Here is a 13,156-nt window from a genome sequence, read left to right as displayed (position 1 = left end):
TAAACCTCTCTCAGGTCACCCATCAGCCTCTGACGCTCCAGGGAAAACAATGTATTCAGCCTCTCCCTGTAGCTCAAATCCTCCAACCCTGGCAACATGCTTGTCATACTTTGCTGACCCCTTTCAAGTTTCACAATATTGTTTTGATAGGAAAGAGACCAGAATTGCACGCAATATTCCAAGCGTGGCCTAAGCAATGTCCTGTACAGCCGCAATACGACTTCCCAACTCCTATACTCAGTGCTCTGACCAATAAAGGAAAGCATACTAAACACCACCTTCACTATCCTATCTTCCTGTGATTCTGCTTTCAAGGAGCTATGAACCTGCATTCCAAGGTCTCTTTGTTCAGCAGCACTCCCGAGGACCCTACCATTAAGTGTATACACCCTGCTAATATTTGCTTTTCCAAAATGCAACACCTCACATTTATCTAAATTAAACTCCATCCGCCAGTCCTCAGCACATTCAACCATCTGATCAAGATCCCGTTAAATCTGAGGTAATCCTCTTCACTGTCCACTACACCTCCAATTTTGGTGTCATCTTACTAACATTACTTCCTATATTCACATCCAAATCATTTATATAAATTATGAAAATTAGTGGATCCAGCACCGATCCTTTGTGACACCCCACTGGTCACAGGTCTCCAATCTGAAAAGCAAACTTCCACCACTACCCTCTGTCTTCTACCTTTGAGCCAGTTTTGTATCCAAATGGCTAGTTCTCTCTGTATTCCATGAGATCTAACCTTGCTAACCAGTCTCCCATGGGGAACCTTACTGAAGTCCGTGTAGATCATTTCCACCGCTTTGTCCTTATCAATCCTCTTTGTTGTTACTTCAAAACAATTGACACAAGTTCATGAGACGTGATTTCTCTCACACCAAGCAGTTATTAATATCCAGGACTTAAATTTGTACATTGGGGTCTGCGTCACCCAGTTATGGGTGTTAATATTCTGGATAAAGTTCACGTACACCAGCTTTGTGTTATTGACTGTGTATTGATTCTTGTTAATAACACAGATGAGTTCCATTTGAAAGGCAGTCCCTATATCCTGAAACCCCGTCCCATCTGCTCTGTCTCCTCCATCCCTACCGTAGAGAGTAAGTGGGAGGAGCTCATGGAGTTTCCATGTGAGAGAGATTGAGAAAATCTTCCCTTCTTTCCACTAGCCCACCAAGAAATGGTGGTTGTGTCCTTACCTCTGGACCAAGAGAATCGGGTTCAGAGTTTCGTAACAGCCGCTTTGAAGAGGCTCATTAGAAAACATGCCCAAGCCTCCAGGCCATACTGTGTCCCAGCTGTCCCTGCCTGAGCCTCCAAACAGTTTCTCTCCTGTCAGACTCTCCCATTGCTCAGTTTGTCCAGGATCCCCTCCTGCTGCTGCACTGCTCCTGTCTCTCACTGACCTGTCCATCCCCCAGTGTCCTCCACATTCATTCGTTGTTTACAATCCCATTGTCCCACCTCTCCAGCCCCGCCCCCTCCACTCTATTGGGCACAGCTGCTGTCAATCACCCAGGCACCTGTGTGATCTGGAGCATGTTCTTTAGGAGGGGGGAACCGGTGCTCGGGCGCAGTGCTGGGCAATTGTTGGCGTATGTGCAGTATGGGTCAGTGCCAGGGAGAGAGTCTGTGGATGTGTGGGATTAATCTGTCATTGGCAGCTCCCTCCCTTCCTCCCTCTGAGAACAGGACCCAGTGGAATGGTCCCTGCCCTGGTATCGTGACAAGTGGTCGGCGTATCAGTGGGGGGAGCATTTTGCAGAAAGTTCTCAGAACTCGGGTGAAGATTCAGGAATGTTATGGAAAAGAACAAAGGTGGGCCTGCAATTAAAGTTCTAATTTGGTTCATTTTAGTTCAACCAGTTATGATTTGTCCAGTGTGTGCAGGATGGTTCTCATCAGAGGGTCGGTGTAGGGGAAATAAATAAGAGGTTCCAGATTGGAAAAAAAAATAATGTGGGTCTGACCAGGAAGGAAACCCTGGAAAGTGGGGGGAGGATTCACCAACACCCAGGAGGCTCCGAGTCAGATTCATTAATTTGATTTGATTAGATTTCCTACAGTGTGGAAGCGGGCCCTTCGGCCCAGCCAGTCCACACCGACCCTCGGAAGTGTAGCCCACCCAGACCCATTTCCCTCTGACTAATGCACCTAACACTATGGGCAATTTAACATGGCTGATTCACCTGACCTACGCATCTTTGGATTGTGGGAGGAAACCGGAGCACCCGGAGGAAACCCACGCAGAGACGGGGAGAACATGCAAATTCCACACACAGTCACCCAAGGCTGGAATCGAACCTGGGACCCTAGTGCTGTGGGGCAGCAGCGCCATCGTGCCACACCTTTGTTTTGGTCCTTAGTCTGCAGCAGGAGCAAGGAAGCTGAATTCAGCGACTTGTATTCTCTGTTGTAGAGTACTGAAAGGGCGGATTTGTGGATGAGAAATTCAAACTGAACTTCCTGTTCAGTTTTGATGGTGACTTGATCCGTGCCAATCTGAATATCATTGGCCTTTTCATGTGGAAGGAAAGGTGTGTATTCTGTCCGTGGGCGAATATTTCAAATGTCAGTGTGTCTGGAAACATTACTGAGACACAGCCAAGTCCATGTTAGTGTGGTGACTCTGGAGAGAGATTTCATTTGTTTTTAAAAGTCTGAAAAATCATGGCACATTTCTCAGGAATAATTAAGTTACAGATTTGTTTTGTATGAGGACAAGTTTTTAATTAATCATGCAACCAGAAAGACACAAGGATCCCTGCACCATGGAAAGTACTTTGAAAACGGGATTGTTGTAAATGGGTTAATTATCGATCATGCCTTTTAATCCATTGGCGTTGTCACGTCGGTTCCAGCGCCGTGGGGAGACACTGGAAATGTGATGAATGCAATGTAGGTTTCAGTCATTAAACTGGATAAAGTGCAGAAGAAGTGGGCTCGGTTCTGAGTTAGAGGGAGAGGTTGGACAAGCGAGGTTTTGTTTTTGTTTAGAGCAGAGGAAACAGAGGGTAGATCTATTTCTGCCTTTGTATAATATCGTGACAGGCTTGGGTAAGGTGAATGCACTCAGTCTTTTTCCCAGGAAATCAAGGAGTGGAGGGCATCAGTTTAAGGTTAGAGGAGAAATTCTGAAAGGGAACCTGAGGGGCAACTGTTTTACACAGAGGGTGGTATGTATATGGACTGAGCTGCCAGTGGAATTGGTTGAGTTGGGTACATTAACGACATCTAAAAGGAATTTGGACAAATACATGGATAGCAAAGGGTCAGAAGCATATGGGCCAAGTGTGCAGGGAAATGGGGTTCGCGTAGATGGACATATTGGCTGGCATGGACCAGTTTGGGCCAAAGGGCCTGTCTCTGTTGTAGGACTCTGACTCCAAATATATTTACTATTTCTCCCACCACCTCTGGTAGTACCCTGGGATGTATTCCATCAGGGCAAAGAGACTTGTCTACCTTTACCTCCATTAGCTTACCCAGCTCTAACACTTTCGTGATAATTGTTGTTCCTTTGAGAGGTCTTCTTTGAGTCTTTTATTGATGAGACTTGGCAGTTACCTGGATAGTGTACATGCAGAACACCTCCAGGCAGTATCAGGTAACTCCCTGCCTGTCCGATGTATGGCTCCCATTCTTATACCTTTGTGGTTTGTGGTTTTGAATGGACGCTGTCTCAATATTATCTCCATGGCAATGACTGTTAAAAAGTAGAGTTCAGCTCAGCACTTTGTGGTTAAACCACATACCCCTCCCCCCACACCCCTGTGGTTCAGTCACGTATCTGACAGGCACTTCAGTTTCAGTGGGGCTGTCTGTCAGGATCTGATGTGGAAGAGCTGGTGTTGGAGCGGGGTGGGCAAAGTTAAAAGCCACACATCACCAAGTTATAGTCCAACATGTTTATTTGGAAGTACAAGCTTTTGGAGTGTGCTCTGATTTTGAACTTGATCAGGATTATCTCTATGGTAACAGTTAAGTGTTTCAACAATTACAAAGGTCATATGTTCCCCACACAATAGGTTCCCCTCTAGCAGTGTAAACTGCTATTCTGGCCCTGGGGATAGCTACTCGTCACTTTTCTCCCGCAATCCCATCTCGCTTTCTGTTGATCTTTAAAGTTTTTCTAATCTCCTAGTTTCTCCTTGGTCTTTGCCAATTTGTATGTTTTCTATTTCAATTTGATAAACTCCCTTATTTCCTTAGCCACCCATGGTAGATTACTCCTTTTCCTACAGTCCTTCCTTATCACTGATATATACGTTTGCTGAGCAGTTTGAAAAATTCATTGATATTCTTCCACTGTCTGTCAACTGTCCCACCTTAAAGTCTTTGCTTCCAGTCTACATTAGCCAACTCCTGCCTCATCCTATTGTAGTCTCCTTTATTTAAGCACAGGATCTTGGGATTGGATTTAATCTTCCTTCTTCCCAACTGTATTCTAAATTCAACCAGACTTAACACAAGTCGTTTATCAGATTACGAGGTGAGGCAAAGTTTCCTGGGTGTTGTGGTTTTCATTGTCAGAGACCTTGGCTTTGTAATAAAGTACAGGATAGATATTCACAACAGAGTATTCTGGACAGTGTGAATGTACGACACAATCTAAAACCATAAATCAGTGTCTCCCCTTAGTTTACATGATTTGGAGATTCCGGTGTTGGACTGGGTGTACAAAGTTAAAAATCTCACAACACCAGGTTATAGTCCCTCAGGGTTAATTGGAAACACACTAGCTTTCAGAGCGTTGCTCCTTCATCATGATCCAATTTAACCTGTTGGACTATAACCTGTTGTTGTGTGATTTTTAACTCACCTCAGTTTAAAATTGTAAAATCATTATCTCCCACACGCTTCCTCACTATCTAAGTTTGAAATCCTAATCCACCTGACTATCCTGCTGTTGCTGAAAATCTCCTTTGGTGAAGGTGGTGAGTTTTGGATTCAGCTTTCCAGTTATTACCGTAAGAAGATAAGCCCTGGGCACAGGGGAGGCAATGCAGCCCTTCGAACCAGCTCCACCATTTAATATGGTGATGATTGAGCTCACCTCGGTGTCAGCTGGATTTTCCTGCCTGCTCTCTCTCACCCTTCAACTCATTGCAAATTCAACATCTGTATCTCTTCAGTAAATTTGCTCATTGTCCTGGCATCCACTGCGTTTTGAATAGGGAATTCCACAGATTCACAGCACATTGAGATAGGTACATTCTTCTTCATGAGAATGGAATAGAATCCCTACAGTGTAGAAACAGGGTCATCGTCCATGGAGTCCACACGAACTCTTTGATGAGCATCCCATTCAGACTCATGCATTCCCTGTATTTCTCATGGCTAATGGCTTAACCTGCACATGCATGGACACTGGGAATTTCGCATAACCAATCCACTTAACCTGCACATCTTTGGACTGTGGGATGAAACTGGAGCACCCAGAGGAAATCCACACAGACACGGGGAGAACGTGTAAACTCCACACAGTCACCTAAGGCTGAATCAAATCCAGGTCCCTGATGCTGTGAGTCAGCAATGCTAACCATTGAGCCACCTCTGCTTAAAATCTGCTCCTCCTATGAACCACCCCACGCCCCAGTTGGCTGAATCTATATTCTTTACATCAGAAAATCAGGTTGTGGAAGCAGGTGTCTCAGTAAAACCCAGTGACAGTACATACGTTCTGTGTGTCTGAATGGGGATCCGATACACAACACCCTCCAGTCCACACTTTTCATTGATTTTCCAGAGTCAGGGCCCCAGTGGCTTCATGGGGACTACAACTCCCACAATCCCTGAAGCAGGGACCACACGTGTGTGGGAAACCTGGCACTGTACATGTACAGAATGTGGGCGGGTTGTGGAGCATGTACTTTGGGTAAATACACTTTGCAGAAAGTTTTTCACACTGTGATTGACTGTATCTGCTCATAGTATTGGTCTGTCACTACACCCATGTAGGACCACTCTCCATCCCCAATTCATTGTAATGGTAGGAATCAACTAATGGGGAACTAAGAAGGATCTGACCCATTCTCCCAGACTGAAGGTTCCTCTTCTGTCCAGGATATGCCACCTTCCTTTCTGTTTCCTTATGCTTCATTCTTGTGTTACATTATTGACTTGCAGCAACTGAAAGGTAAAGAAGTGAACCCAGAAAGGGTGCAGAGTCTAACCAGGGACGGGAAGTGGTGGCATGGATCTGTTTATCAACAACTCCATGAGAATGTGGAGGGTGTACATTAGGGGGTAGCAGAGTCAGAACGGTGGGAGAGAGTAAGTGGGCTGGAGGGTTACAGCTTTGGGGGAAGAAAGGGGAAAAGATATTCCAGAGAAACTAGAATAGTCTGTTCTGAATTTCTAACCTGAACACATTCCTTTATACAGGGTGCTAGATGTTGAAGATTTGCAGACTGAAATCTCAAAATCACATGCAGATTGTGATTAAGTTAACCAGCATTTGAAGAACCAAAGATAGAGAATCACTCGGCCAAAATCCTGCAACACTCTCCTCACAGCATTGTCGGTCTCTCTGCGCCAAACGTGAATTGTACAAGACAGCAGCTTGATACCATCTTCTCAAGGGTAACTAGAGATGGGCAATCAATGCAGGCTGAGCCAGTGATGCCCATATCCTGGAAGTGGGTTCTACTCTCGTTGCTGAAACCCAATTGATGTAACTGCAGGATGGAGAGGGACGCTGAGTGCATCCTCCAGGAGGCAGCACCATCACATTACCCCTGCCGACACCCACACAGCAACACAGCAAGATCACTGGAACAAAAGGCAGTGAAGCCAAAGGAGGGCTTAGATATAGTTCTTCGAGGTAAAGTCATGAAAAGGGATTGGAACACAGCAGGAACAGGAGACTCAGCTGGATGGTCAGCTGTTTCCCATTGAATGGTGGAGCAGGATTGAAAGGCCAACTGGTTTCCTGCTGCTGCTATCTCCCAGATCTGTTTTTAGCCATGAAGCCCGGGTAGGAAGAAGTGGGCAGGGATTCTCCAGGAGATTGCACCTCCACAACAGTTTTCAGTGAGGGATGGTTTAATGGATTTTATTTAACATTTATCTTTAACACAAGGTTTGTAAATTTTGATTTTAAAATGTTGTAAAAGTTTTTGCACAGCAAATAAAATTAAAGAAAATAATGTAAAGTTTCCAGCTACTCAAACTCCAGGGAAATATTCCCTTCCTGTCTGAACCTTTTGCTTGATTTAACTGCTTTTCAGTTCTCGTTCTGTGAGCTGTGAAGCGTTCTTTTTCACCATTTCTCAGACCAAGAAATGTGATCATAGCAATCTTCCCACCATCAAAATCATCATTAAGCCATTTTGCTTTTGGTTAACATATAATCACCAGCAGTGCAAAAGTGAGGACCGATGATGCTGGAAACCGGAGCCTAGATAAGAGGGATGCTGGAAAAGGGCTTTTGCCAAAACGTTGATTTTCCAGCTCCTCGGATCCTGCCTGACCTGCTGTGCTTTTCCAGCGCCACTCTAATCTAGACATATAATCGCCAGCAGTAAACCATTTGTGTAACCAATTGAGTATTTGTAAACAAAGCCCATTATGGGCCAAGCAAACCATTACAAGGGACAGGGTGAGAAGGGACTAAATCAAAGTAGAGTTGTGCGGAGGGGGGTGTAGTGGAGATAAAGCACTATATCCCCTACGGTACCCACCCCTATCTAAAGGCATCCAGAGCATTGATCCACACCACATGCTCCTTCTCCAAGGACACCCTGCTGTGTAGCCTTTATCCTCAATCATAGAATAAAATCCCTACAGTGTGGAAGGAAAGCATCGGCCCATCAAACCCCACCGACCATCTGAAGCACATCACGCCCAGAGCACTCTAACACTGTAACACTGCATTTCCCATGGCTGATCCACCTCTTCTGCACAATCCTGGATACTGTGGACAATTTAGCACGACTGATCCACTAACCTGCAAATCTTTGGACTGTGGGAGTAAAACAGAGCACCTGGAGGGGACCCACACTATCATGGGGAGAATGTGGGAACTCCACACAGGCCGTTGGACAAGGCTGGACTCAAACCTTGTACCTGATGCTGTGAAGCAGCCGTGCTACAATCACAATTTAAATCAAAACAGATGATCCCTGCTCATTGTCACATTGCCGTTTGTGGAAAATTACTGCCCAGAGAGACATCCTGAGGTTCAGAAAGTGGCAATGTAAGTTCAGTCACCTCCAGCCCAGTTAATGTGGTTCACAACAACAACATCAATACTCCAGCAGTGTAATCATGTACAAGGTCCACTCCTGACTCTGATGGACAGTAACATCAGAATCAGAGTCCTGCAGTCCACATGAAGCAGGGGATGACCACTTCCCTGTGAGCACTCACTGGTCTCTCAATCGTGTTGAAGACGCAGCAAATCCCTTGTCACACAGAGGGGTGAACAGCTCCTACCAGTGTGAACACGCTGGGGTCTCGTGGGCAGGATGAATCACTGAATCCCCGCTCACACACAACATCTGAATGGCCTCTCCCCCTGTGTGGTCTCACTGGGGATTCCGCAGGTGTTGCATTTGAGTGAATCTCCCCCCACACTGGGAAAAAGTGAATGACCTTTCTCCAGAGTGAGCTTGCTGGTGTTTAAGCAGGTCAGAGGACTGAGTGAACGCTTTCCCATACACTGAGCAGGTAAATGGCGTCTCTCCGGTGGGAATGCAGTAATGTCTCCGCAGGTGAGAGTTTTGAATGAATCCTTTCTCACACATGGAGCAGGTGAAGGGTCTAAATCCACTGTGCTATCTCTGGTGCCTCAGCAGATTGTAAGATTGAGTAAATCCCTTCCCATACGTGGGGCAGGTGAACAGCCTCTCCGCAGTGTGACTGTGTCGGTGAGTGTCCCACTGGGAGGGCTAAATTAATTCCTTATTCTGATTTAGCCTGTCCTCCTGTTTCTCTCAGTTATTATTTACAATCTCACACCAGAACCTGTTCCAGAGAGTGTTCCAGAACAGGCAGAAGGTTCAGCTGCAGCTGGCCACCTGACCGGTCACTGGTCCTGAAAGGTTCACTCTCCACAGATGCTGCCAGATCTGCTGAATCTTTACAGCAATTTCTGTTTATTTTATGATTTCCCAGCATTTGCAGATGTTTAGTTTTCCAATACTCATCTTGTCTGTTGCAGAGGAGTTTATTGATGAAATTAGAGGGTTTTGAAAATTGTACGTTAGGTCACACATCAGCTATGATCATCATGAATGGCAGAGTAAAGTCGAGGGGCTGGTTGGCCTCCTCCTGTTCCAATGAAAGTTACCTATCATCAGCTTGTGGTAACATTTCCCCTCACTGCTCGCTTCACCTCCATGTCGAACACACTGTTACTGACTGAACAAACCTCCTGTGTTTGAGCTCAACCTGCTAATGTTCAGTGGCTCCCTCTCCTGCCACCCGGGTTTAACTCTCATCATGGAATGCTGTCTTGTATTACTGCGGGAATGCCCACAAGGACTAATCCTGGAGTCTGTATCCCCTGGGATCCACAATCACCGTTTATTTCCTTCTTCCTATTTCATTCGGGCTATTGAACTCTCAGTTTCAATCCAATCTCCTGTCATGCTCTTTAACATGTCCATGTGGGTGGACTTGAGGCTGCTGGCATTTAATGAAGGGAAGTGGGGATTAGGTGGAAGCACGAGGAGAGCTGACAGCAAAGACAGTTCTCATTGTAACGGCAGATTTTCTCCATGACCCAATGAGTGGTGAGGCACCTGAGTTTGTGAGGGGAGAAGATTCAATCAGGGATTTGGTAAGACAGTCAGACATTGACCTGTCCATCTGATTGTTAACTCCGACAGATAGAAAGAAAGATGCACATTTAGATAGCACTTTTGATGATCTGGGGCAATGAAACATGCTTCCAACCCAATGATTTCAACCACAAATCTCTGAACACACAGACACATTACTTTCTACTTGCACCAGGCTGTCTCTGAGCCTCCTCTTTTCTTGAGAAAAGCATTTTGAGCTGTTCAGCGTTTCTTGATGATTATAACTGCGATGTTCCTGTAAGATTTGTGACTGAACCTTTATTTTCCTCTTCTTTGTGAGTGATGAAAGTAGCAGAAACAGTTCCTGACCTGTGCGGGTTTCGGTTGGAGTATTTATATTTACAAATCCATTCCCACCCTCACATACAGTGCGAAATTGATTTTAAACTGAAGGGAAGGAGTGAGTGAGCACCCACAGAATCATATGTGTCTGAGTTGATTGAACCTGGCATGGGGAAAATTGGACAACAATCACAACTAGTTAGAATCACAGAATCCAGTGGGTGCAGAAAGAGTCTATTCGGCCCATCCAGCCTGCAATGACCTGCTCACCCACCCTACCCCCATAACCCCACATTTACCATGGCTAGCCCAACCCACCTAAATTGCACACTGCCATGTTAGCATGGCCAATCCAGTAACGTTACACATCTGTGGGAGGGTCATAAATTACATCCAAATGCTCGGAACAGTGGATGAAGGCTCACAAATACTTGACTCTGACACAAATGCTCTGCTTTTCAAAATAAAATCTGGGGGAAACTGCAACCGGAAAGATTTCTGATTATCTCATGAGGAAGAGAATTCAAAATTCGCGCCATTGACCCGGGGGACGCAGTGAAAGTTACAGAGGTCTGGGAACCATCAGAAATGTAACAGGTTGTGAGTAAAGTGGGGGTGAGACAAAGACAGAAAGACAGTCTGTCACACGGGGGAATGCAGGAGAAATTAATTAGCAGAAATGTTCCTCCCGCAAGGCCACGGGGAATAGAGTTAGGGCTGGGAAAGCAACAAGGAAACAAGGTGTGCAGCTGAAAAAGAAATATGTTTAAAACAGATTACAAAAGCATAGAGGGACAGTCTAAAATTGTTGCTCTCAATGGTGAGTACAAAAAGCTGTAAAGCCTGGGGAGTTCTATTACAGCCAACACGTACCCAGGATTGGCCAAGTGGCCTCGATCTGTGCTGTAACTTTCTGATAATTGTTTATCTGACGTTTGTGGTTAAAGTCGGATGACGAGTAACTTTTCGAATTTGACTGGAGTTTAATATTCTGGAGAAGTGTCAAATAAATCACATTGATCACATTCTGCAGATCTTAGTCCATAACCCTATATGTTCCAGCATTTCAGTTACATCCATGTCCTGCCGGTGGGACAGGGCTTATAGGGATGGTGACGATGGTGTCTAGGACATTGTAAGCTATGATTCTGTGCGTATGACTGTATTAGTTTGTTGCTTGACTAGTCTGCGTTCCAGCTCACCCACTAAGATGTTGGCAGGGTGAGACACTGCAGTTGGAGCTCCTCTGCTCGCCAGTTCCTTTCATATCTGCTTTTTAAAAAAATCCTTCTCTCTCACTCTCCCCTTTGCAGACTCTGACACAAGTGTCTCAACATTGAATCATGACAATTTCTTTTAAAGAATGTCTGTACAAGAAAACCAATGGAGGAAAAAATATTATTTCTTGAATCAACTACATTTTTAAACAAAAACAATCCTGTTCAATAAACACTGTCTCATTTTTTCCTTCAATTCTATTAAGCGAGCTCTTATATTTGATCTCTCAGTTTACCGATCTTAATAAATATCCAATCAATTTCAGAGCAACATGCTTACAAAGTATTGAACCAATTTATCTGTTTAGGTTTTAGCATTAGTTATTAAGTCATTACCATTACAATAATTGCATAATAATTGATCTGGGTAACAAGTATACTGAGGTTCACAATTTAATTTATTGACTGTTTGAAAAATGGTACAGTATATCCTTTTTCAGGATTCTAACAGTAATTATTAAGGAATTTGCATGACAATAATTATTATGTGCTTTGGTTTAGTCTTGCTAACAACTGCAGTGAAGTTTATATTTGAATTTAATCCAATCTTCCCGAGTACCTATAATAGTAATATAAAAATCCATTTTATTTCCAATTAACACACCTACAAAAGAATCCATTATTTCTAATGCAACACGCATTGTTAAAAATATGACTTTAGCTCATTTGAATGATCTGTGTAATCCCAGCCTTATAAAGTTAGAAAAACCTAATTACTTTTCCCTGCAACAATTCCTGGTCATTTTTGCAGATTGCACGGTCAAATACCACGATGAAATTTATCATTATTCGTTCATTTCCATCCATAGAATATAGAACAGTACAGTATAGTACAGGGCCTTTTGGCCACGATGTTGTTCCGACCTTTTATCATACTCTATGATTAAACTAACCAACATGACCTTCATTTACTATCATTGATGTGCCTATCCAAGAGTCACTTAGATGTCCCTGATGGATCTGAATCTACTACCACCACTGGCAGTGCATTCCACACACCCACTACTATCTATAAAGTAACTATCTCTCACATCGCACCACAACTTCCCCCATTCAACTTAAAATTATGCCACTTTGTTGGGAAAAGTATTTCATTGTCCACTCAATGCCTCTCATCATCTTATACAAAGCTATCAAGTAAACTCTCATCCTCTTTCACTGCAATGACCAAAGCCCTCAACCTTTCTTCATAAGGTAGCATATTGGTAAATCTCACCTGCACCTTCTCTAAAGCTTCTGCATCATTGGTATAATGAGGTGATCAGAACCAAACACAATATTGTAAGTGTAGTTTTACCAGGGATCCATAGAGCTGCCGCATAACCCCGTGGCTCTTAAACTCAATGTCCCTGCTCATGAAAGCCAACACACCTTCACCACCTTAATAACCCTATCACCTTGGATGTCAGCATGAGGCATGTATGGACGTGCACCCCACGATCCCTCTGTTCATCCACATTTTCAAGAATCCTGCATTTAATCTGAAACTATGCATTCAAATTTGAAATTCTAAAATGAATAACTTCACATTTTCCCAGGTTGAACTCCATCTGCTATTTCTCAGCCCAGCTCTGCATCCTGTCAATGTCCTCTAGCAACCTACAAAGCCCTCCACACTATCCACAACTCCACCAACCCTCGTGTCATTGGCAAACGTCCTAACCCACCCTTCTACTTCCTCATCCAAGTCATTTGCAAAAACCACAAAGAGCAGAGGTTCCAGAGCTAATCCCCTCAGAATACCATTGGTCACCATGCTCCAAGCTGAAAACTGTC

General features: G+C 44.3%; 1 long non-coding RNA gene across 2 annotated transcripts in view; it reads left to right on the top strand.

The window, feature by feature from the left end:
- The window catches only part of LOC140492409 (uncharacterized), a 33,643-nt gene extending 27,017 nt beyond the window's left edge, over positions 1 to 6,626 (top strand). For both annotated transcript variants that reach the window (XR_011963565.1, XR_011963566.1), the window contains one exon: positions 6,400 to 6,626. This is a non-coding gene — a long non-coding RNA (uncharacterized lncRNA). The remainder of the gene's footprint in view (positions 1 to 6,399) is intronic.
- The last annotated feature ends 6,530 nt before the right edge of the window (positions 6,627 to 13,156 follow it).

Source organism: Chiloscyllium punctatum, chromosome 21, assembly GCF_047496795.1.
Source record: "Chiloscyllium punctatum isolate Juve2018m chromosome 21, sChiPun1.3, whole genome shotgun sequence".
Lineage (NCBI taxonomy): Eukaryota > Metazoa > Chordata > Chondrichthyes > Orectolobiformes > Hemiscylliidae > Chiloscyllium > Chiloscyllium punctatum.
The sequence above is the reverse complement of the archived record's forward strand: the minus strand, read 5'-3'. Positions and strand labels throughout refer to the sequence as shown.